Below are 22,999 nucleotides of genomic sequence, written 5' to 3'. Positions count from 1 at the left end.
CCATTTGACTCAATCTAGTTGTGTGGGTTTTTGTTTTACAACTGAGATGTAGTGCCAGTAGTAAAATAGATTCTTATAGAATTAAAATCTTGAAGACTCTGGATTATAAGACACAAAGAGAGATAGAAAACCAAGGTTTGATTATCAGTGCAAAGTAAGTGTATATGGAGTAGCCTTTTGTCAATGTTTTCTTTACTTGCTGGCATTTATTAGCTCATTCACTTCTCTTCCATTTTCTAGGCTAAAGAATGCCTATATCATTTCATCTTTTCTCAAAACAGTAAAAATTTCTGTCCTTTTCTGCCTCTTTAGTTATCACAGTTTTCTTCAGTTTCTTTATATAACCTCAGGGAGATTGCTGAAGTAGGTGCTAGGAGACCTGGATTCTGTTCTTGCTGGGACTCCAACCAAATGGAAATAGTCTTAAGAAAGTACTTCAACTCTCTGCACCCTGTTACCTCTTCTATGAAATGAAAGGGTTGGGCTGGATCACTGATTTCTACCTGTAGCTCCCGGACTTCTTAAGGGTAATATTCATAGGCTGTGGGGCTTAGGACAGGGACATAAATTTTGGGCATCACTATTTAGCCTACTACAAATGAGATGGCATAGTTAAAACCAGTTTTTAAACCTTTCTGTTCCATAGGACCACAAGAATACTTCCATTCTTTATCTGAAACATAATGTGGAAATACTATCTTACAGTGATTTACTTAGTGTGCTGTAGCATGAATCACTGCTTTAACCCAATCAGAACCCATTTTTGTCTCCCCAAAATCTGCTGGCTAGAAAATTACAAGTCTTGTTAGGAAGCAAGAAGGTAGATAATGGGTGCTAGACAGGTAACCACAAATGTCTACTACACCTAAAATTCTAATAAGGACCAAAAATGGGTCAAATCTGGAAGGCTTGCTAAATTTTGCTAGATCTCTGTTAGTGTATTCTAATATTATGGTCTTTTACCCAATATTATGCTTTAAAAAAAAAAAATCCTATGGGGCCATGAATCCTAAGTTGTTGGTTTTGTTGTTGTTGTTGTTTGCTATATTAATGCCAACTTACCAGTTGCTCCTTATCTTAGAATTTTTGTCCCTGCATAACTTCATTCTTTTTCAATAGGTCTCTTCCCTGAGATTTTCACATTCAGTAGATTTATCCTCCTTGCAACGCTCTTGGTTGCCCCTTGCCATGGGCCATTAGCAAACACACAGAGTAGTACAAACTGCATTTAGCATCGCCGTTTATGCACTAGAGAACTGTGACTGGAGTTTTTATAAGTGTTTTTACCCCCTTGTGAGGTAATTGAAATAGAATACAGACATTTATTTTGTTTCGAAGTTTCTGTGATTTACATATGAACAAATCTATACTTCTGTAGGTATCAGATGACTGGTATTTTGGGGGGTATATGTTTTTCTTTGTTGACTGTGCTGTGTAGAGATCTTTTCCCTATTTTCATGAGAGTGCTCTGGATCTAGGACTGGATGAGAGGGTGTGCAACATGATTGGGAATAAACACAAGCTGCTGCTTTTTTATTACAGCTAAGGCATAGTAGAGGTCATGCATATAATGGCTCATAAATAGAGTGCCCTCCAGCAGATCGATAAAGTATAACAAAGCGAATGACATACAGGCTAGAATTTATACTAATTGTTCAAGTCAGGCTATGTCAGCGTTTTTGTAATTGGCAATACCTTGGTGTTTCACACAAGCCATAAAGGGCTCTAGAAGGAACTCTTGTTTTTTTTTTTTTTTTGTTTGTTTGTTTGTTTGTTTGTTTGCCATGGTTTTAGTTGTATTCTATATGTGTACAGCATAGCAGAAACAATCCACTCTACCCTGAGTGTTACTTATCCCATAAATCATCTTCCCTACATACTATTTCCTGTTTACTAATAGATTATTTGGCTTCCAGCTTTGCTGGTGTAGAACCTTTATGTTCATCTTAAACTCCTTCAGGGTGGGTAGGGGGTACTATATTATAACCATCTTTGAGTGAATTGAAAAATCACAATTCCCCATTTGGGCTTAAAATGAAAGACTTAACTGAGGGACTTGACTTTACATATATCCTTCCCAGATCTGTTAGAACTACTGCAGCTTCTCCCCTTGAGTTTTTCTCAGCTTCTTGGAAAACTAGTAGGGGACAAGATCTAGAAGTAGCAGTATTCACTAAGATAACTGAAGATGCATAGGAGGGAAAAGAGGACATTGTACTGGAAAGATTTGTTTTACTATGATTATTAGAGCAAAAATGGGAGGAGCAAGGAGAAGGCATACTGTTTCTTTCTGAGGAGGTTAAAGTTTTAAGAGAAAGAGACAGCCAGTTGTGTTGAAATAATTTGACATCCATCCCTCCATGGTCATAGTTTTTTGAAGCCAGGGTAGACAGTTGGGTAGAGATAGGTATATATAACCCTTTTTTTAAACAAATGGACTAACCCTTTTAACCCTTGGAACTATTTCAGTAGGTGGTGCTCTTGTGCCATAACGTAACATAGGTTTTAGAGAGGTTCTGAGACCACGGTGGGTAGTTCTAGGGCCCTTGTCCCTGTTGATCCTGTGGGTCACTGCCAAGTGCATCACTTGGATAGCAGCGTATGGGTGCTTTTTTGTGAGAGATTTTTTCCTTTGTCTGGAAATGAGGTGAATTCAGGTCTGTACCTTCTCTAAAGCTACCTGAGCTCTGCTTTCCAGGAGAACCTAACTGAGGGGTTTACTAACCTTTCAAAAATGTTGTGGCTCTAGTTTTTATTCAAACAGCCATGATATGTGTTGTGTTACCAGTTTTCTATGACCATTTTTTTTTCATTGTAAATCATCGGTGACCTCCACATCAAGTTCCTTTCCAGATAACTCAGGCATTCTTGTTTCTTTGTTTTCCTTTCCTTTAGCTTCAGTAAAGGAAGTTTATTAAATTTAAATAGTTAAATTTAAATGTAAAATTAAATGCAATAAAATTAAATATGTGGTAGAGAAATTTGTAAATGATGAAGAAATATGGATGAAAAACATTGAGTTCAAATAGCAGCCAGTGATAACTATAGCTGACAGTGAACCTGGTTGGCATCAGTCCTTTGCCTCACTTCTTTTGCTATATATTGAGATCTTTTGTTCGGAGTTGGTTGCAATATCATGATGGTGAGCAAGGTATCCAGTGAAGTCCACATTTGGTGCTGCTGGCAGAAGTGTAGTGGGCAAGGAAGAGAAATTTAAATCCAGCTATCCAAGCAGGACAAATCTCTTATTGCCAGTAGTTGCCAAAAATATTTAGGGTTCTGCTTTTTCAGGAAGTTTCTTGGGGTTGTCTCTAAAAGTGAAAAACAGTTGCTTCACCTTGTGTTTACCAGCCATTAAGTAAGAGGCAAATGCTTGCTGGGTGTGCTCACCTGAGCTGCTGATTCCTGTTGTCTCCCCATTGAACTTGGCTGGCCCTGACTGCAGTGCTGGCAGCCAGCCTGTTGAGATTCATGACCCAGCAGATCCAATGGTTGTTCAGGACACTCTCTTGTAGCTTTTGAGATTTTCTTTTTATAATTAATACTTTAACTTGTGTAGATTTGTTATTGACTTATTTAGTTATCTGCTTGTTTTTTAAAATTATTTTAGTATTCAGAATGTGCTTTTAATCTGGGAACTCAGGTATTTCTTGAACATTCTTAGCTTTTATCTCTAAATATTGCTTCTCTTATGAAGTCTCTTCACTTTCTTTTTCTGTGACACCTCTTAGGTGTTTGTGGAGCTATCACTCAGGTTTCTTAACTGCTTTTCATTTTTTCTCTTTTTTTTTTCTGGGCTGCATTCTGAGTGAATTCCTTAATATTATCTTCAGATTGACCAAGTCTTTCTACAATTCTGTTCAGTCTGAGGTATCTTGTTTACTGAGTTTTTAAACTTTTATAACTATATCCTTCACATAATTTCTAATTGATTCTTTTTAACCATCTCTTATTTTAATTCTGCCTTTTTGTTTTATAATTTTTAATTATTTTTCAATTAGCTTTCTAAAAGCATCTTAAATATACTTATTTTATTGGACTGTTTTGTAATATTAATTTCATCTGAAGTGAATTAGTGGCCTGATGACTGATTTTGTTAGTTGCCTTTATTAGCATTAGATTTCTTCATGTACTTTAGAACTTTGGTTGAAGGGCATGATTTGTTTGAGATCTATTTTGTATTGTTTTTATTCATTTACTCATTTTCCACTTCTTTCCTCTTTGCTCACTCTTTGTAGCTATTTTGGAGTTGTCTTGGGTGGCTTCCACAGAGCCCCACTCTAGACCTGCAGTGGTGGTTTATACTTGGGCAATCACAGGCTGTTTCATTGGGTTCCTGATCGCTGGTTGGCCTGTGTCCTCCTTCCTCCTTATGTCACTGCTCCATATGAAACAAGGAGCTGCCAACCTTCTTTCAGGAATGGAGGGGTCTCCTCCAGTTATCACCTTGACTGTGCTGTCACACAGCTTTGCTAGGTCTGACTCTTTGTGGATTATGTTTAGCCTCAGAACCGTGTAGGATTCATTTTTCCAGTTTTAGTGCCTGAATCGTGATCTTAGAAGGCTCAAGGCTTTCAGTTCGAGGACTTTCCTCTTTGAGTTTCTGCCCCATGTCTATTTTACAGCAATAGTTATATTGTTTGTTAGCTTGCCTGCATCCTTTTGGTTTTCTCTTCTTATGTTTCCCCTCTCTGTGCTGTATGTTTGGAGTAGAGAGGATCCATCAGAGTAAATTTACTGTGCCATCTTAACTGGAAGTCATGTGGGCTGAGGGATTAAAGGAAATAAAGTGAGATATTTGGTTTTACATAGCACTAAAAGCTAACCACAAAAATGCTTTTTTGTGTGAGTTCAGTGACCCATAGCATACGGTTATTTAAACTTCTCCTTCAGAGCCTTGTAGACCCCAAAAGATGAGTAGGATTAAGCAGGTGGGATTTATTAGGATTCTATGGTTCTCTGCAAGGATTTCACCTTTTATTTTTCATTTGGATGGTAATTTAAAAATCCAATTGTTCCCAAACACCTAAATGCCCACAATTCTAACTAAATAGTGTCTTAAGATGTCAGTGCCTGCAGCTGTGTTTGTAGTGGCACTAAATAGCACTCCTTTTAGATATTGAAAACAAACAGAGGTAAAAAGGTAAATAATACGTTTGAGCTGAGTGAGAGATTGCTGTTTCACAGTAGTTCAAAAAGAGAAAAGGGCGAATTAAGGCATCCCCACTTATGGTAGGACCAGCAACTAACAGAAGCGGCTGGTAGCTTTTGGTAGCCAGTACCAAGTTTACATGACCAGTCCAAGTGAGATTCAGTAACCTGAATCATTGATCACATTGGATTCATTTTGTTGATTGAAATTTTATTCATTTTGTAGATTTGTTGGTATTTGTGCGTGTAAAGATTTTGTAGATGTATAAGAGCTATATAAGCATAATGGTTTTACTAGTTTTGTACTTATTAGTACAGGATAAAAATTCTTTTTCAGTTAGCTTTTTAAAAGTATTTTTAAATTAGCTTTTAAAAATCATCTTTTAAAAGCCGTCTAAAACAGCTCTGAGAGCCCCCAGCAGTTTTTTTCTTCAAGTTTGAGCAACAGGGATCAGGGGTAACTCTTCCTATGCAGTGTAGGAACATCCTGTGTTTGGTTTTTATGTTTTTGCCTGGCTCACCCCTGCTCATACTTCATGATTTTACTTAGCTTAGGCATCCTTTCTACCTGGAAGCGTCTGACACCCCTGTGCCAGGTGAAATGCCCCTACTCAATGTTCCTTGTAGCACCCTGTTTCCTTTTTCCCAGCCCTTCCCGTAAGGGATTATGTTTTTTCTGTTTATAGATCCTGATTTTCTCATTAGCAACAGGTTGCTTGAGAGCAAGGAATTATACTGCCATCTTTTTACTTTCAATGTTTTTGAGAGTTTCTGTCATAAAGTTGTCTCCCAATAAATTTGTGGGATTTTTTGTTTTTGTTTATTTAGTAATAAATTATGAGTACAACCAAGGGTGGAAAGAGGCAGAATAACTTAGAGCTGAGTCACCAGTGACAAAGGTAAGAAGATTTCTAATATTTTAATATCTAATGTGCCCCTCAGCCCATTTGTTAAACTTGTGGTCTCATTGAACACCACAGTCTTGCTGTAAGATAAGATAGTTGAGGACAAGAATGCAAGGAAAGGAAGTAACCACTATTTATTCCTAACAGAATGTATGTGGGAAGACTGGCATTAAAAAAAAATTTTTTTTTAATGTTTTTTGTTTTATTTTTGAGAGAGCGAGACAGAGCACAAGTGGGAAGGGGCACAGAGAGAGGGAGACATAGAATCAGAAGCAGGCTCCAGGCTCTGAGTTGTCAGAACAGAGACTGACGTGAGGCTTGAACTCACGAACTGCGTGATCATGACCTAAGCTGAAGTCGGACGCTTAACTGACTGAGCCCCTCAGGTGCCCCAAGACTGGTATTTTTTTGAATCCCATTCGTTGCTCTTTGGTGCTCTAATGGAGAACAAAGTCAGGGGTCTCTGTCTTAGTAGATCCAAAAAACACACACTATCATGAAGGGCTGTTTCTCCTTGGAAGCTAGGTCTGGAGAGCAAGCTCTTTTCTTCACATGACTGGGGACATGGGCTGGAGAATGGACCTCCATAAATCCCTAGACAGTTATCTGCTAGATTAAATTTCCTTAATTCTTTGAAAAGTCATCTGAGGAGTGCGTACACTCTGCACCTGGATTGCAGTTGACTCCTCTGATTCCTTAGACCTAGATTTTGTTTATGATTGAGGTTTGTTTGAAATTATCTGCAAATTTCACGTCTGTGTTTTTGATTAGACCATCTCGAAGAGAAAACACTGCTGACTCAACAGAGAAAAAGCCAGCTCCTCCTAGTGGAACTTTTCTTAAAACCTCATTGTTTTTAGAGAGAAAATATCATTTCTTAAGCCCTTCATGTGGAAACAAGAATATATTATTGTGATTTTTTAACAGTTACAAACACAGGGGCAAATTGATCACTCTTACTTAGTGAAGCAAAGAAACATTACTTTTTAGTAAATTAAAAATACTGGTATCAGGCTTTCAGTAAGGCAGAGGAAGAATGTTGTCAACCTTAAGCATAGTTGAACATAAATTTCTTAATTTTAGATTTGATTATATTCCTGGAGGTTTTAAATATTTCCTGATAAGGGCATTGTGCCCCCAGTTGATGACATTAATTGAAGGCTAGGTATTTAATTTGTCTTTTTCTTCTTTCATAAAGTGTATTTTGTAGCATTCTGTCCTTAAATCTGTTTGGTGCTTACTTTATGGGAGAAGTGACTTCAGTTGATTCATGCTCAGAGAAAATGGAAAAAAAAAGTAGTGTTTTTTGTTTTTTTTGTTTTTTGTTTTTTTTTTTTATCAGTTTGCCACTTTGGTTATGGGCCATATTTGGCATGTATAGACTTAACCTCTCATGCCTCTGGCTTGGATATGGGACAGACCATAGGAAAGCAATTTCTAACTTTTTTGGCCCCCGACAGGTATGATACACATCCATTTTGATACCACGAGGTTTTAAATGAGCTTTGTTTGAAATGTTGACAATCTGGGAGCTACACGGGCTTCCATCAACACAAAATCAGTTCAAATTTTATCTTAGTCTCTCCTCTGCAGTAGCCTTAGTGGGTTTATATTCACACATTTGTTCAAATATTTATTGAGTTTCTGTGTGCCAGGTACTGTGTACAGCAGTGCTTTCCAGAACTCCTAGGTTCTGAGGAGATGTACCAGTTAAGATGTGTTTGACAGCAAGTAACAGAAAACCCAACAAAATGTGGCTTAAACCAAAAGGAAAATAAAATTCCAAGGTTGACTACTTTATTGCCTCAGCTGTGCTCTCAGTCTTACTTACTGCTGGGTCCCAAGGCGACTACTGCCATTCAAAGTGTCACATGGAGACCACAGTGTCTAATACAAAAAAAATGTGAATTTATTCTAGGTTGAGAAAGACTCTGTCAGAAACTTTCCAGCCTGAAGCTCAGTTCTCATTGTTCTATGTAGACTAACATTGGCTGTTCCTGCATTGGTAGGAGGGCAAATGGAAATGCCATGACTGGTCTGCATACACCAGCCATTCTCAAAATGTGAGTCAGGAAACCTTGGGTATCCCTGATTCCCTTTCACGAGGATCATAGGACGAAACTATTTTCATAATAATGCTAAGACATTATTTGCATTATCCACTCTCATTTTCTCACTAATCGACCGTGGAGTCAAAGGTTACATGACGTATGATGATCTCATTGGTCTAGCAGCTAATGGAATGTATGTGTGTATAGTTTTGGGTCTTAAATTTTTTTTCAGGTTTAATTTCTAGTGTGGTAAATATTGATAAATATAACCCACATTAACAAAAGCCTCTCAGTAATGTCCTTAGTAATGTTTAAGGATATGAAAGGATCCTGAAAATGTTTTTGATTTACTGGTCTACATTAATCAAGATGTTCACCCACGGCGTTGGGGCACATCCCAGCTTCCCCAAGACTCATGCTGTGAGATTCCTCGATAAACTGATTCTGTTAACAAAGAAGCAGTTGGAAGGGTTAGGGCTGTCAGGTAGACAACCAGCATTGTGTGCAGGACTATTCTGAGGAGGGGCTTGGAGAAGAGGACATGGCAGGGACATAGGATATACTCCAGGCCCTGCTTTGACCAGAGCCACTCCAAGTCTGTGTCTATTTTTGTAATTGTAGCACAATATACATGACATAAAATTTACCCTTTTAACTGTTTTTTAAATATATAGCTTAGCGGCATTAATTATATTCATAGTGTTCTGCAACTATCACCACCATCCATCTCCAGAACCTTTTCATCTTCCCAAACAGAAACTCTGTATCCATTAAATAATAATTCCCCACCCAGCGCCTGACAGCCACCATTCTGTTTTCTGCTTCTGTGAGTTTGACTACTCTGGGTATCTCCTATAAGTGAAATGATATAATACTTGTCCTTTCATGTCTGGGTTATTTCTCTTAGCATAATGTTTTCAAGGCTCATGCATGTATGTATCAGAATTTTCTTCCTTTTAAGGCTGAATAATATTCCATTGTATTTATTTTGTGTATTTATTCATCTCTTAATGGACATTTGTGTTGTTTCCACCTTTTGGCTGTTGTGAATAATGCCAATATGAACATGGGTATACAAATACCCATTTGAGTTCCTATTTTCAAATCTTTTGTGTGTGTGTGTGTGTGTGTGTGTGTGTGTGTGTGTGTAAGTGTATAAAGAGAAAGAGAGAGGTGGAATTGCTGGGTCATTTGGTAATTCAGTGTTTAACTGTTTAGGATCCGTCATACTGTTTTCCACAGCAGCTACACTATTTAGTATTCCCACCAGCAATGTGCAGGGGTTTGGTTTTTCTATACTCTCACCATTACTTGCTATTTTTTGTATTTTCTAAGTAAGTCACCCTAATGGGTGTAAAATAGTATCTCATTGTGGTTTCGATTTGCATTTCTATAATGATTAATGATTTGAACATCTTTTCATATGTTTCCTGGCCATTTTATCTTCGAGAGATACCTATTTAAGTCCTTAGTCCAGTTTTTTAAAACTGGGGGTTTCTTTCTTCCTTTGTTTCTTTCTGTCTTTGAATTGTGGGAGTTCTTCATATATTCTGGACATTGATCTTTTCTTTCATATATAATTTCCAGAGGTCTGTCCATTTTATATGTTGAACTTTTATGGAAGGTTTCATTTTAGGGGTGCCTGGGTGGCTCAGTTGGTTAGGCATCTGACTGTTGATCTCAGCTTAGGTCTTCATAGCAGGGTCATGAACTCGACCCCTGCATTGGGCTCCACACTGGGTATGGGGCATACTTAAAACAAAAAGAAAACAAAAAAACCCCAAGGTTTCATTTTACTAAAGATTTTTTAAAAAGCTTTAAAGCTCTGTGCCATTGTTGCCATTCTCACTTTTGTGACCTCATCCTAGATGTTTAGCTGCTATACTGGTTTAGAAGATATGGATGGTAGGACCTGGGTAATTACCTCATATTATAAATTACTTGGTAATTTATAAGAACTACTTTTGAATTTCTCACACTATTCAAAATGTAGCCCTGGCTAGTCTTATTTGTGTACATGGCTTTATAGGTTACCAACTATTTGCCATGGAAGAAAACAATGATGATTCAGACTAAATGGTTTTTAAAATATTTTTCCTTTACATCTGTGGTAATCGTAGCCTTTGACAGGACTTTACAGGCACCAGATTCCTCACCATATCAGCTGATTAAGGAGTCTTTTTAGACTCTTCATAAAATCTAAAAACAGTTGAATTCTAAATTGTCTCTAGATGGGACAGCCCTTTGAGACACAGAAGTGCCTTCAACAGCAGTGCTAATGGAGGATCAGAAAATTGCAGGTTAATTTATAGAAGGGATTTTTCCGTCCTGAAACTTCGTAAATTAGGAGAGGATAATAATGTCACATAATGTTAAATGAGAGGCTGGAGTTGCTGGCTCATGTATTACTGGTCACTTCCAGTGCTGTGGTAGACTGGACATCTTGCATGGGCCTGCCTGGGCCTGCAGGGTTTACTCTTTGAAGTCAGGGCTGCTTAAATGCTCGGTGTCAACATGGAACTTTGGGAACCCACCTTGCTTTCTGAAAGTTAATTTGAGAACCACTGGTCTAGGGGCTGTCCCTTGCTAGGGGCTGTTGTCTTAACAGTTGATTTCTAAAGTAAGGGAAATGGGGGGCTCATGAGTGGCTCAGTCAGTTAAGTGTCCGACTTCAGCTCGGGTCATGATCTCACAGCTTGTGAGTTTGAGCCGTGCATCGGGCTCTGTGCTGACAGCTCAGGCCCTGGAGTCTGCTTTGGATTCTGTGTCTCCTTCTCTTTCTCCCCCTCCCCTGCTCTCTCTCTCTCTCTCTCAAAAGTAAATAAACATTAAAAAAATTTTAAAAAAAATTAAGAGAAATGGTGTTGTTTTGTTTTTCAGTGAATTTGGATACTTCGCCCCAGTTTGTAATGACAGGCTTGTTTCTTTCTTCTTAATTATTTTCTTCAGACACTGCTCAAGTGTTGTTGTGATACTTTTATTTCCTTTATCACCTCTCAGGAATTGTGCTTGGTAAACTCCATGTTCTTTGTGAAGCACATTTCCATGAAGTTTTTGAATATCCTTTTCCCAAAGAATGTAAATCACCAAAATGGGGAACCTTTTAGCACTGAAGCATTACCTTTTTCACTTGCTGTACTATGAATCCAAGCCATGCTATCCTAGCAACTCAGACTGTGAACTCTCATGGACAGTGGTGTATCTTTCTGCCATGGTGATTTGAGTTCATAAAACAGTACTTGCAAGCAGTAGAGTAACTTTCAAGCAATTTAAAAATGAGAGAAGAGGGGAGAGACAGTGATTCTAAGCAGACACCATTTTGAACCAGCCCTGTTTCAGTGTCTCTGATTGCTGGCTCCGATGGCTGGATTTCCCTGCCACTTCATCCCCCTTCCTTCTGCCTCCTTCTGTAGGATCTCCTCTAATAGCGGGAAACAAGGATGTGAACAAGCACATGGGCATCCTTCACTGGATAGTGGTTTGCACGCAGGTTTAGGACATTTCTTATCTTTTCTCTATGGCAATTTCTGAAGGCCGTTTTATTTTCTCCTGGAAATATACAGTGAGGGGACTAAGACCTTTTGTTATTTTTAGTCTGTATATGTGGAGAAGGTGAAATCCTGGTTTTGATTCCTTGGGACTGGGTAAATGTGCCAAAAGAGAAATAACTCAAGAAATGGAAAATGGGGATTTCCTTCCAACTTTCCATGCCATTTGCTTTTGCTACATTAATATATACAGTTTGTGTACAAAATGCTTGTTAAAATCCCAAGTTTTAAGGAAATAATGTGATTGACATCCACCTTTTTTTAAATGCTCTTAAAAGATGCTTAAAGAGTATTTCTCTAGTTGCTCCTCTGAAATGGATATGGGCATAGACATCCATGTGAGGGCATGCACACTAAGCAGAGTCCTAAGAAAGTCAAGGATTTACATTGGGGCTAGATGAAGGACTTGGTATCAATCAAAAAATGTATAGTCAGATCTCAGTTGTCTAATAAGTGTGCAGATGAACTAGGATAGAAAAATTAATGCATTTGTGAAAAAAGTTAAAATCGCCATCAATCTGAAGAATCCTGTCTTTTTTATGAGGCATGCTTTTTTTTTTTTTTTAAGCTGCCTGGACACCGCCTTATTTTATCTGCTTGAGTACAGACCTCTCACTAGTTATCCTTCCCTGAGTGATGAATTGGATGTCTCTTCCTCCTTATGACAATAGCTCTCTCAGGGCAAAGCAGTAGCCACATAGCTTGGGGAAAGTGGGAGCAGATAGAGAAGCCTGTGGATTTACTTCTCCTAGGAGCCGGGGCTAGAAAAATGGAGCTGTTATTTGAGGATGGGAAGGAAGAAGAGAAAACAAACCCTAGGTTTGTATCGCTGGCCAGTTCTGATAGTTGTAATATTTTCAGAGACTCAGCTAGAAAATAGAAAATACTTACAGAATCTTTTGGTAATTAAAATTTTTAATTGTATTCATCAAGTATTTTATGTATTGATTAGCATTTATAAGCTATGACAGCTTTTATTTTTTCTTTTGAGGTAATATGTGTGTGGTAAATGTATATCTAGAAGTTAGAGAATTTGTGTGTGTGTGTGTGTGTGTGTGTGTGTGTGTGTGTGTGTGTGTAATGGAAAATAATACATACAGGAAAGCACATAAACATGACTTACAGTTTTTTAATTATTGAAATGTTAACACACACGTTAGTGGCATCCAGGTCAAGAAATAGAATATTGCCAGCATCTTGAGAGCCCTTCATGTATACCTTCCCCATAGTACTTCTTCTCTTCTTCTAAAGGTAATACGTTTCCTGACTTTTCAGAGTAATCACTACAGTTTAGTTTTACCTGATTTTGAACTTTATGTAAATGAATCACATCTTATATATTCTTATGGGTTGGTTTCTTTTTCTCAACATTATGATTGAAAATTCATCTCTATGCCTGTGGTAGGTCCTGCATTGTCATTGCTGCATAGAGTTCCCTTATATGAATATATCACATTTAGTTTATTCATTCTACTCTTGACTGGCATATGGGTTCTTTTCAATTTGGGTCTGTTATGAATAATGCCGCGGTGAACATTCTGCTAGTGTTCATAAACACTTAACAAGCTTGGAGTGTTCTTTGAGGGAGAGTTTGTAATTTGTGGATTTTTGCATGATTATGATTTACTGAGAGAGATGTGTGAAAATTCCCAGTATGAATGGAATACTTTATTTTTATAGTTACATCAATTTCTGTGTTATATTTTGAGCTTTATAGTTTGTTTTGTATTTCCATATTACTGGAGCATACAAATTTACAATTGTTTAATCTTCCTGGTGAATTGAACACTTTATCATTATGAAGTGACCCTCTTTACCTCTGGTAATTCTTTTTGCCCCAAAGTGTATTTGAATTGATACTGTTTTTTTATTTGATTCCTTTGGTTAGGTTTGTATGTTGTTGTTGTTGTTGTTGTTGTTTTCCTATTTTCCTTTTAGCCTCTCTGAATCACTATATTCTTATGTTTTAGATGTGTGTTTTATAACATGTAGTTGTTTCTTTTTTTAATTCAAAACTGATATCGTTGTCTATAATGGCCCAGTTATGGAAACAGCCCAAGTGTCCATCAATTGATGAATGGATAAAGAAGATGTGATACACACACATGCGTGCGCGCGCGTGCGCACACACTGGAATATTACTCAGCCATGAAAAAGAATGAACTCTTGCCATTTGCAGGCTAGAGAGTATTATGCTAAGCAAAATAAGTCAGAGAAAGATAAATACCATATGATTTCACTCATATGTGGAATCTCAGAAACAAAACAAATGAGCAAAGGGGAAAAAAACAGAGACACAAACTGAGAAACATACTCTTAACTACAGGGAACAAACGAATGGTTACTAGAGGGGAGGTGGGTTGGGGATGGGTTAAATAGGTGACGGTGATTAAGGAGTACACTTATGCTGAGCACCAGCTGATGTACAGAAGTGTTGAATCACTGTATTGGACACCTGAAACTAATTATTACCCTGTATGTTAACTGACTGGAATTTAAATAAAATCTTAAATAAAATAAAAAATAAAAAATAAATAAAAAATAAATTTAAAAAGTGAAAAACCTGATAATCTTTGGGATGTACTTGGGAGTTTAAGTCATTGGCATATTGTATAATTACTGATATATTTTAGTTTAAATCAACCATCTTACTGTGCACTTTTTTAAAATTCTTTTTAAAGTTTATTTACTTATTTTTTCAGAGAACACGCGAGTGGGGAGGGGCAGAGACAAAGTGAGAGAGAGAATCCCAAGCAGGCTCTGCACAGACAGCCCTAGTGTGGGTCTCTAACCCACCAACTGTGAGATCATGACCTGAGCCAAAATCAGGAGTCAGATGCTTAACCAACTGAGCCACCCAGGCACCCCTGTGGTTTTTTAAATCTTGTCCATTCTGTATTCCTTTTTCTCTCCAATCTTGCCATTTTTTTATTATAAATTTTTCTCCTTTGATAATTTGGAAATTATATACTACCTGTTGATATTCTATTAGTGGATATCCTAGAAATTACAGTATGCATACTTGAATTATTTAACACTTTCATCTTCCTTTTCCTGGAAAATGCAGGGACTTTAGAACTCTGACTCTATTTTTCTCCAGGTATGCTATTGTTTTTATATATTTTAATTTCTGTATATATTTAAAAACCCCAATGACACTATTCTTATTTTATATCATAAATGTTAATTTAAATTTTTTCATGTATCTACCATTTTTGTTGTTTTTCATTTGTTCTTATGCCTGCAGAATTCTGTCTGGGATCATTTTCCATTTTTCTGAAGAGCATCCTTTAGTTAGATTAGGCTTACTGGCATCAGACTCTCTCAATGTGTCAAAAGATTTTATTTCACTTTATCTTGAAGAATATTTTAGTTAGGTATAGTATTCTAGGTTGGCCATTTTTTTTCCCCTTTGACTGTATTGAAGGTATGTTTTCTGGTCATCTTGCTGTATTTTTATGTATCTTACCCATTCTTCTGTGTTTTCCATTGTTTTTACTTTCCATGTGAATTCTGGGTAGTTTCTTCTGATGTATGTTCCAAGTTCACTAATTCTATTTCCAATTGGGTCTGATCAGCTATTAAACCCATGTGTTGAATTCTTTTTTTAAAGTTTATTCATCTATTTTTAAGAGAAAGAGTGAGCGGGAGAGGGGCAGAGAGAGAGGGAAAGAGAGAATCCCAAGCAGGCTCCATGCTGTCAGTGTGGAAACTGATGTGGAGCTCAAACCCATGAACCATGAGATCATGACCTGAGCTGAAATCAAGAGTCAGTCGCTTAACCGACCAAGCCACCCAGGCGCCTCTTCATCTGTTGATTTCTTAATTTCAGTTCCTTTTTTCTTTTCTTCCGGTTTTAGAATTTCTACTGTATTCTTTGTTTTGTTTTTTTATCCTCCATTGGGGTTCTTTCTTGTGCGTTCTTTTCTTCCTGTGTGCTTGATTGTCTTTCATTATATAATTTTTGTTGTATTTGAAACATTATTTTTGGGGAGCACCTGGGTGGCTCAGTGGGTTATGCCTCTGACTCTTGGTTTCAGCTCAGGTCATGATCTCAAAGTTTTGTGGGTTTGAGCCCCGCATAGGACTCTGTGCTGGCAGCATGGAGCCTGCTTGAGATTCTCTGTCTCCTCTCTCTGACGCTCCCCCACATCTGCCGTTTCTGTCTCTCTCAAAACAAGTAAATAAAACTTGAAAAATTATTTTTAGAAATAGAAACCTTGAAGTTATTTTCCTTCAGAGAGGATTTTTGTTTGCATCTTCCAGGCACCTGGCAGCAGACCTAGAAACCAGGGACCACCTTAGTTTAGCTTTAGTTTCCTAGTTAGACTGTAGTATACGCAGGTTGGTTCATTTCTGGTTTCACCTATCCTCCCAGGGTGTACCCTCATAGGAACCAACTCTAAGTGTGGGGTGGTTTACCAGGACCTCACTTTGGTAGGCCTGGGCTCCTACTTTTACTTTCTGGCAAGGCTGCAAAAAAAGCTTTTTAACTTTTGCCTTTAACCACCTCTTCAGGATCAGAAATGTCTTCCTAGGCCTGTATAACCCCATGTGTCAAGATCTTTCTCAAATGATTTAACACTGTCTTTCTGATTCTTTGTTGATCTTTTAAATTTTTTTTAAATGTTTATTAATTTTTGAGAGAGAGAGAGAGAGATGCAGAATCTGAAGCAGGCTCCAGGCTGTGAGTTGTCAGCATAGAGCCCGACGTGGAGCTTGAACTCATGAATTGTGAGATTATGACCTGAGCCGAAGTCAGATGCTTAACTGACTGAGCCACCTAGGTGCCTCTTGATGATTTTTTTATTACACTTCCATACTTCATGTAACCATATAAAATAGTGTTCATCAGGAAGGTTGGTTTCAATTACAGAGTCTACCGTTATCTGAAGTAGAACTGAAATTGGATGCAATTTTACTAAGTGTGTTTACACTTAAATATATTCTGTACTTTTGTTTACCTCATCCATCCTGGTTAATCAAGAAAACTTACATAGACTTTTACTTCCAGCTTTTTAGAGTGGCTAGAAGAACCAGATAAAACATCTTTTGAAGCCATGGGAAAACTGCAGAGATGCCCAGTACTCAAGGGGTTAAGACCCTGGCAGTGAAGGGAAGTGCAGAGCACTGAGTAGACATTCTTTTTTTTTTTTTAATTTTTTTTTCAACGTTTTTTATTTATTTTTGAGACAGAGAGAGACAGAGTATGAACGGGGGAGGGGCAGAGAGAGAGGGAGACACAGTATCGGAAACAGGCTCCAGGCTCCGAGCCATCAGCCCAGAGCCTGACGCGGGGCTCGAACTCACGGACCGCGAGATCGCGACCTGGCTGAAGTCGGACGCTTAACCGACTGCGCCACCCAGGCGCCCCTAGACATTCTTTAGCAGCTTTTCACCCTTAGGGCAATTTGCCATTTCTGGAGAAGCTAGGGGAGACCCAAGAACCTGCAAGAGGGCCTATGCTACTGAGTCAGTGAAGTTAGCAACTCTTTTGGCAGTTTCACGGGGTTGGGCAGACATACATTGGATTTCTATAGGAAAAGATTGTTATTCTTACTACCTACAACTGTAAGGGTTCTATACATCTAGAAATATCATAAAAATAAGCCAATGGATAAAATTAGAAAATCACTATTTTTCAACCCCTAATGGATCTAAAATGATCATCAGTGGATCCTAAGACCATTCAGGAAAGAGTTGATAGTGAAAGGAAAGTATAATGGATGGATTAGGTTGACAGTACCTGAAACAGCTGATCTGTTTAATTCAAAGGACACACCACTACAAATGAAGTATTCTTGGAAAAAGATTGACCCTGAATCTAAAAAAACCTCTAAATTGTGCTCTCAGTTTGTACGCAGTATAGGGGAGAGCAAAACAAGCTAACACCACAGGAATGCAATCAGCCAAATACACAAGTATGAAACGTTCTATTAGTCAATACAATGGATTCTATTAGCCTTTTCGATTGGTTGGTTTTTTTTTTTTTCAGGGGATAAATAATATGAAAAGATTAAAAAATAAAAGAGGGGCAATTGTTACAGATTAAGGGAGACTTATTTTTACATTATTTTGTTACAGATTAAAGGAGAAATATCAATATTGGCCATATGTAATGTGTGGATCTTGTTTGGATTGTAATATAAACAACCCATTATGAAGGAAAATTTTAAAGAAATTTGAACATAGATGGGCCATTAGATGATATTTATTGTGTTTATTTGGCTGGATTTATTAGGTGTGAAAGAGTGTACTCAGGTTTCTTTTTTTTTTTAAATCCTTAGAAAAAAAGAGAAATCAAAGTATTTTGGATAAAGTGGTGTGATGTCTGTAATGTGCTTTAAAATGGAAATTTTTGATAATTGTTTGGACTAGTTAATGGATACATAGGAGTTCATTTGGCTGTTTTGTCTACTTTTTTGGTAAATTTAAAAATACTCATTAAATAGTTATGAGAAAGAAACATCATAAACAAAATTCGCTTATAACATAGCCTGTGCTTTAAGTGAGACCATCATAAGTTGTTCTCTCTATTGGGTAAAAGTCTGTTGTGTATGAGTGGTGTCAGAAAAAGAGACAAACTTCATTTTATTTGCACAGCATTCTTTCCTGTTAGTCTTATCTGTTAGACCTGTGTGGACACCTTGATCCATAGTCTCAGATTATATGGAAAGGAAGAAGGAAAAGGAAGAAGCAAAAGTAGGGTGAGCTCATATTGAAGAAACAGGAAAAGGGTGCTAGGTGGGCAAAACCCACAGAACTCCACTACCTTTCACTTGTTGGTTACTCAGTACACTCAGACCTACTGCTTTCTACACAAAGAATTTTTAAAACACTTCCAACTAACATAATTTAGCTTTTCCTTCGAAAAGGGAGATAATCTGAAGTAATGCCTGGTTGATGCTTCTGACTTCAGGTCCAGGAATTCTGGATAATGTCAGTTCTTCTTCCTATCTCTGTTATAGTCTGTCAATTATAGACTTTGGAAAATTTATCTACTAATGATATACTCTCTAGGTTCACTAGTAGCAGAGGGAAAAATGAAAGGGAAGGGAATTTTAAAAAAAGTATATGACACAGAAAGCAAGACATACACACAGATAGCATCCAAAAACCTCACTTGTGCATTTTGCCCAAGCAGGCATAATTTGCACATTATGATGGAGTGCTGCTGGGCACACCCGGCTTTGTGGCTTGAGCGATCAGTCCAAGTCACTGAGGCCTGCTGTAGGCTCTTCACAGAATCCAGATCTTCACACACACTTGAAGCAGCATTGGATCTGCTGGGTCATATGTGCTTAGTGGCAGAGTGCTTCGGCATGGACCAGCTATACAGTGATTCTTGCTCTGGGCCCTTCCCATATTTTCTCATTGCCTGACAAGTAGGTAAAAGCAGATAAACAGTCTAAAGCCCAGACAGTTTATGTTCAGAATCCCAAATATATCAGCCAAATGTTTTGCCTCTTAGCAGGTGTGAGGTATAGCAATTATTCACTTTCTTTTTTGTTTGCTCATTGTTACAATTTTGAGTCAGTAATTAGTATACATAGAATTAAATTGAAAAGGTGCAAAAAGGTGTATGGTAAAACCCAAGTTTCTTTTCTGCACCTGTCTTTCAGCTACCCAGGTCTCCACATCGGAGGCAACCACTGGCACTAGTCTGTTGTTTATCATTATTTTAAAGGGCATATCCTGACTTGGCACGGACCATTGGATCACAGGAGACTTCCTGAAATGGCAGGCCCTGTATGTTTATGGGATTTATATCCCACCATCTGGAATACATGCAAGGTACCTATGTCTCCTTAGTTTCCAGGTTCTGTTAGCAGCTAACTTCACTGTGGTAGACCAGTGTAGTAACACCATGTCCTGAGTTGATACCTCCAAGGGAGGTAAAAGTGAACTGCTTTCTCATATCTTCTGGTTATCTTTATGGAGAAATACATTTGCTGCCAGCTTCATAACTGCATTCTAGGTGACTAGGGTGGTTTTAATTTGATCCAGTTGGGATCCATATCTGAAAGTGCAGTTTGAGCTGGAGTCACCATTTGAGTATGTTTATGATAGCCTAATATCGTTGACTAAGACTCACTGGTCCCTTGGTCGGAGAAGTGGGGTTTTCTGCAAACCACCAGACATTGTTTTTTGATAATCCAGTGGCTTTCGCTTGGCTTCACTTTATACTAGAAGAGTATAATGAGGTAGTGGCCCTGATCATAGGCAATACCTCATTGATCTACATTACCTTCTTGTTCCATGGACTTCTGGTTTCCAGTACCCTAATATGAACAGAAGTTTCCCTGCCATTTTCCATGATTTGGGCCAGTAACCAGTTCTAAATTCTCCTTCTTTCTTCAAAGTTTTGCTGCCTGCAGCCCGCTATCTGGTTTGTATTAGATATTGTATCAGTATATATTTGACGATATTAGTTTGTGAGTTTTTTTTAAATCACGGAAGTCAATGGTGATTAATTTAAGAAAAAATAAAAAAAGGATTTTGTGGCAAGCCCCTGGGTAGTGGACAGAATTAAAGAGAGAGCTGAAGGGTGCCTGGCTGGTTCAGTTGGTGGAACAGGTGACTCTTGATCTCGGGGTCATGAGTTGGAGCCCCCTGTTGGGTGTAGAGATTATTTAAAAATAAAATCTCAAAAAAAAAAAAAGAGAGAGCTTAAAACTATACCTTGTTAAGGACGTGATGTAGGGTAGCCTTAGGGATCTAGACTAAGAGAGTCTTTGGAATGACTTAGTTCCATCCTTATGTCCATATATTCAAGACTCAGATTCCCAGCACAGAGTCTGGTTTGCCTAACTTGAATCACTGCCTCACCTCTTAGCTGATGCCACAACATGCCTTGATTAATAGACTCACCAAGACTTGTAGAAGGGAGGAGAGGTTCTTTCCTCAAGGGAAAGAAGGGAGGAGGAATACGCAACCAGCCAATCAACAGATGCCCCATTCCAGAGTGTTCAGATTAGGTCAGCAGCAGTAAGGTTGTCATTGGCTTTTGGGGGAAGACCATTTCTCTTCGTGAGCTGCTGTCCCAGAGTATTGCAGTATGTTCAGCATCCCTGGCTTCTGGGCACTAAATGTCATCAGCACCCCCACTGCTAGCCTTCACAATCAGGGCACCACTTGTTTCCCAGCTATCACCATCTCCCCCCTAGACATGATGTGGAACAGCCCATCAGGACCACTGCACTACATGATCCCTAAAACTGTTTGCATTTAAAACAACCAGATGCATCCCCATTGCTAGGCAAAATGTTGTTTGTAATTTGGCTATAATAAAATAATGTTTCCTGTCACCTCTACCAAAAAGGTCTTCAGTTTAGTGTCCCCAAATATCTAAACAGACCTGCATCTAGAACTGTATGAAATATATAAGAAATTCATTAATTTTCTTCAGTTTATTTCTTTGATTAAGGGCACAGACTTTAGAGCCAGATTCTTTAAATTCAAATCCCACAACCTGTAGCTCTGCTATTTACTAGCAGTTACTTCCTTTGGGCTTTTACAAAATCTTACTTTGAGCAATTACATAATCTCTCTGTCCCTCTGTAAAATGAGGACAATAATAGTACCCATTTCATAGGGTTGCTATGAGGATTAACATAGCTAATGTGCATAAAGCATTTAATATATTGTCAAGAGCATAGTAAGTGTATGTATGTATAAGCTATTACTATATTTATAAAATGGGGTATTAGTAATTAAGTTTCCCATAGATATGCCTTTAAAATTTTTTTTCTGGGCAAGTTATCTTTTAAAAAGTTAATTGCTCTATCGGGAAAAGCATTTTGTTATTTTGTTACAGCAGTTTAGAACTATACTTTGAAAAATATCCGTGAATTATTCATTTCTTTACTCAGTATTTATTGTTTGCCAGGCATGTGTTAAATCTTTTTTTTTTTTTTGTAAGTTTGTTTATTTTGAGGTGGGGGGGGGTGAGGGAGAGAAGGGAGAGAAGAGGGAGAAGGGAGAGAAGATCCCAATCAAGCTCCCAGCTGGATGCGAGGCTTGAACTCATGAACTGTGAGATCATGACTAGAGCTGAAACTAAGAGTTGGACGCTTAATTGACTGAGCCACCCAGGTGCCCCAGGCCCGTGTTAAATTCTAAGAGACAGGGAATTTATATACTGGTGGAAGAAGCAGTAACTAAATGACCAGGATAATTACTGATGTGATAAGAGCTGTGGAGGAATCAACAGAAAGCCCCGGAAACAGGGAAGGATTCCCTGTGTTGGTGGAACAGAGGAGAGGCCTGGAGTGGACAGTGAGCAGCAGAGGAGAGGCAGCATGGGAAATGGGAGGGTGTGGGCCATGTTTTTGCAGGACTTTAGAGACTCCAACAAGGAGCTGTGGTCTTTTCTACAGGGAGTTGGGATTTCTTTCAAGGAGCTATTGAAGTTGGGGTGGGAAGGTTTTAAGCAGGAGCGTGCTGGGTCTGATTTCCTTTTGGGAAAGTTGGTTTTGTTGACTGTAGACAATAAATTACAGAGAGCCAGGTGGGACCAGGTAGAAGCCTCTAGGGAAGAAATGAATGGGGATGGAGATGGGGATGGGATGGGATAGGATAGGATGGCAGCAGTGGAGCTGGAAAGAAGTGGATGAAGCTGAGTGAGATCATGTATTTATTTTGGAGGTAGAATTGACAGGTGTTGATGGCTTAGATCAGGAAGTCAGTGAGAGAAAGGGAGGAATCAGGGAGAAGGCCTAGATTCATGGCTATTATGTGCCGTTTGTCACTATTGCTAAACCTTTTTTTTTTTTTTTTACCTCATGGTCCTTTATAAAACTAAATTTTTAGTACCATTTAGTACAATTTTTAGTACCTGGTCTCAAATTTTTTGCACTGCAACCAAATTTTATGATCTCTTTAAATTTTTTTGCTTTCTTATTTAGTAATGAAACTCCCTTTGTTGATGTTTTTGGCACTTAATTGGGACCATTTTATCTGTTAATTACTGCTGCTGAGAATTTGAACTCACTCACCATTTGCAGAGCTGTCTTTTGAAATCAGATAACTGAGTATCACCCCTGCCCCTAGAAAGTAGGAGAACTTGCAAAAGCCTGCACCTGATGAGAAGCAGCCCTCCCTTCTCTGCCGGGTGTGGTTCTTATAGGTGAGGACGGTGAGGAGCTGGGATGGTGGTGGGGCACCTGCGGTTTATTTACCTAGCTCTGCCTGAGGTGCCTGCTCACTTCACAACTCCACTCTTCTTTTTAACATGTACTTCCTATGTGGTAGGTCAAGTTTATGAGCTATTTTCTGTCATGTAGGACTAGTACACCTCCTCAATAATTGCAGTTTTTCATGTTTCACTAAAGTATTTCTTCTC

At 38.3% G+C, this 22,999-nt stretch overlaps 1 protein-coding gene across 10 annotated transcripts in view; it reads left to right on the top strand.

Moving 5' to 3' along the window:
• The window catches only part of FANCC (FA complementation group C), a 265,345-nt gene that overhangs the window by 72,885 nt on the left and 169,461 nt on the right, over positions 1–22,999 (top strand). Inside the window, exon 3 of one of the 10 annotated variants that reach the window (XM_045043622.1) lies at positions 19,343–19,449. The exons of the other annotated variants lie outside the window; for them this stretch is intronic. The gene's annotated coding sequence lies outside the window, so the exon portion shown is untranslated. The remainder of the gene's footprint in view (positions 1–19,342; positions 19,450–22,999) is intronic. 10 annotated transcript variants of the gene reach the window in all.

Source organism: Felis catus, chromosome D4 (assembly GCF_018350175.1).
Source record: "Felis catus isolate Fca126 chromosome D4, F.catus_Fca126_mat1.0, whole genome shotgun sequence".
In the NCBI taxonomy this organism is placed as follows: domain Eukaryota; kingdom Metazoa; phylum Chordata; class Mammalia; order Carnivora; family Felidae; genus Felis; species Felis catus.
The sequence above is the reverse complement of the archived record's forward strand: the minus strand, read 5'-3'. Positions and strand labels throughout refer to the sequence as shown.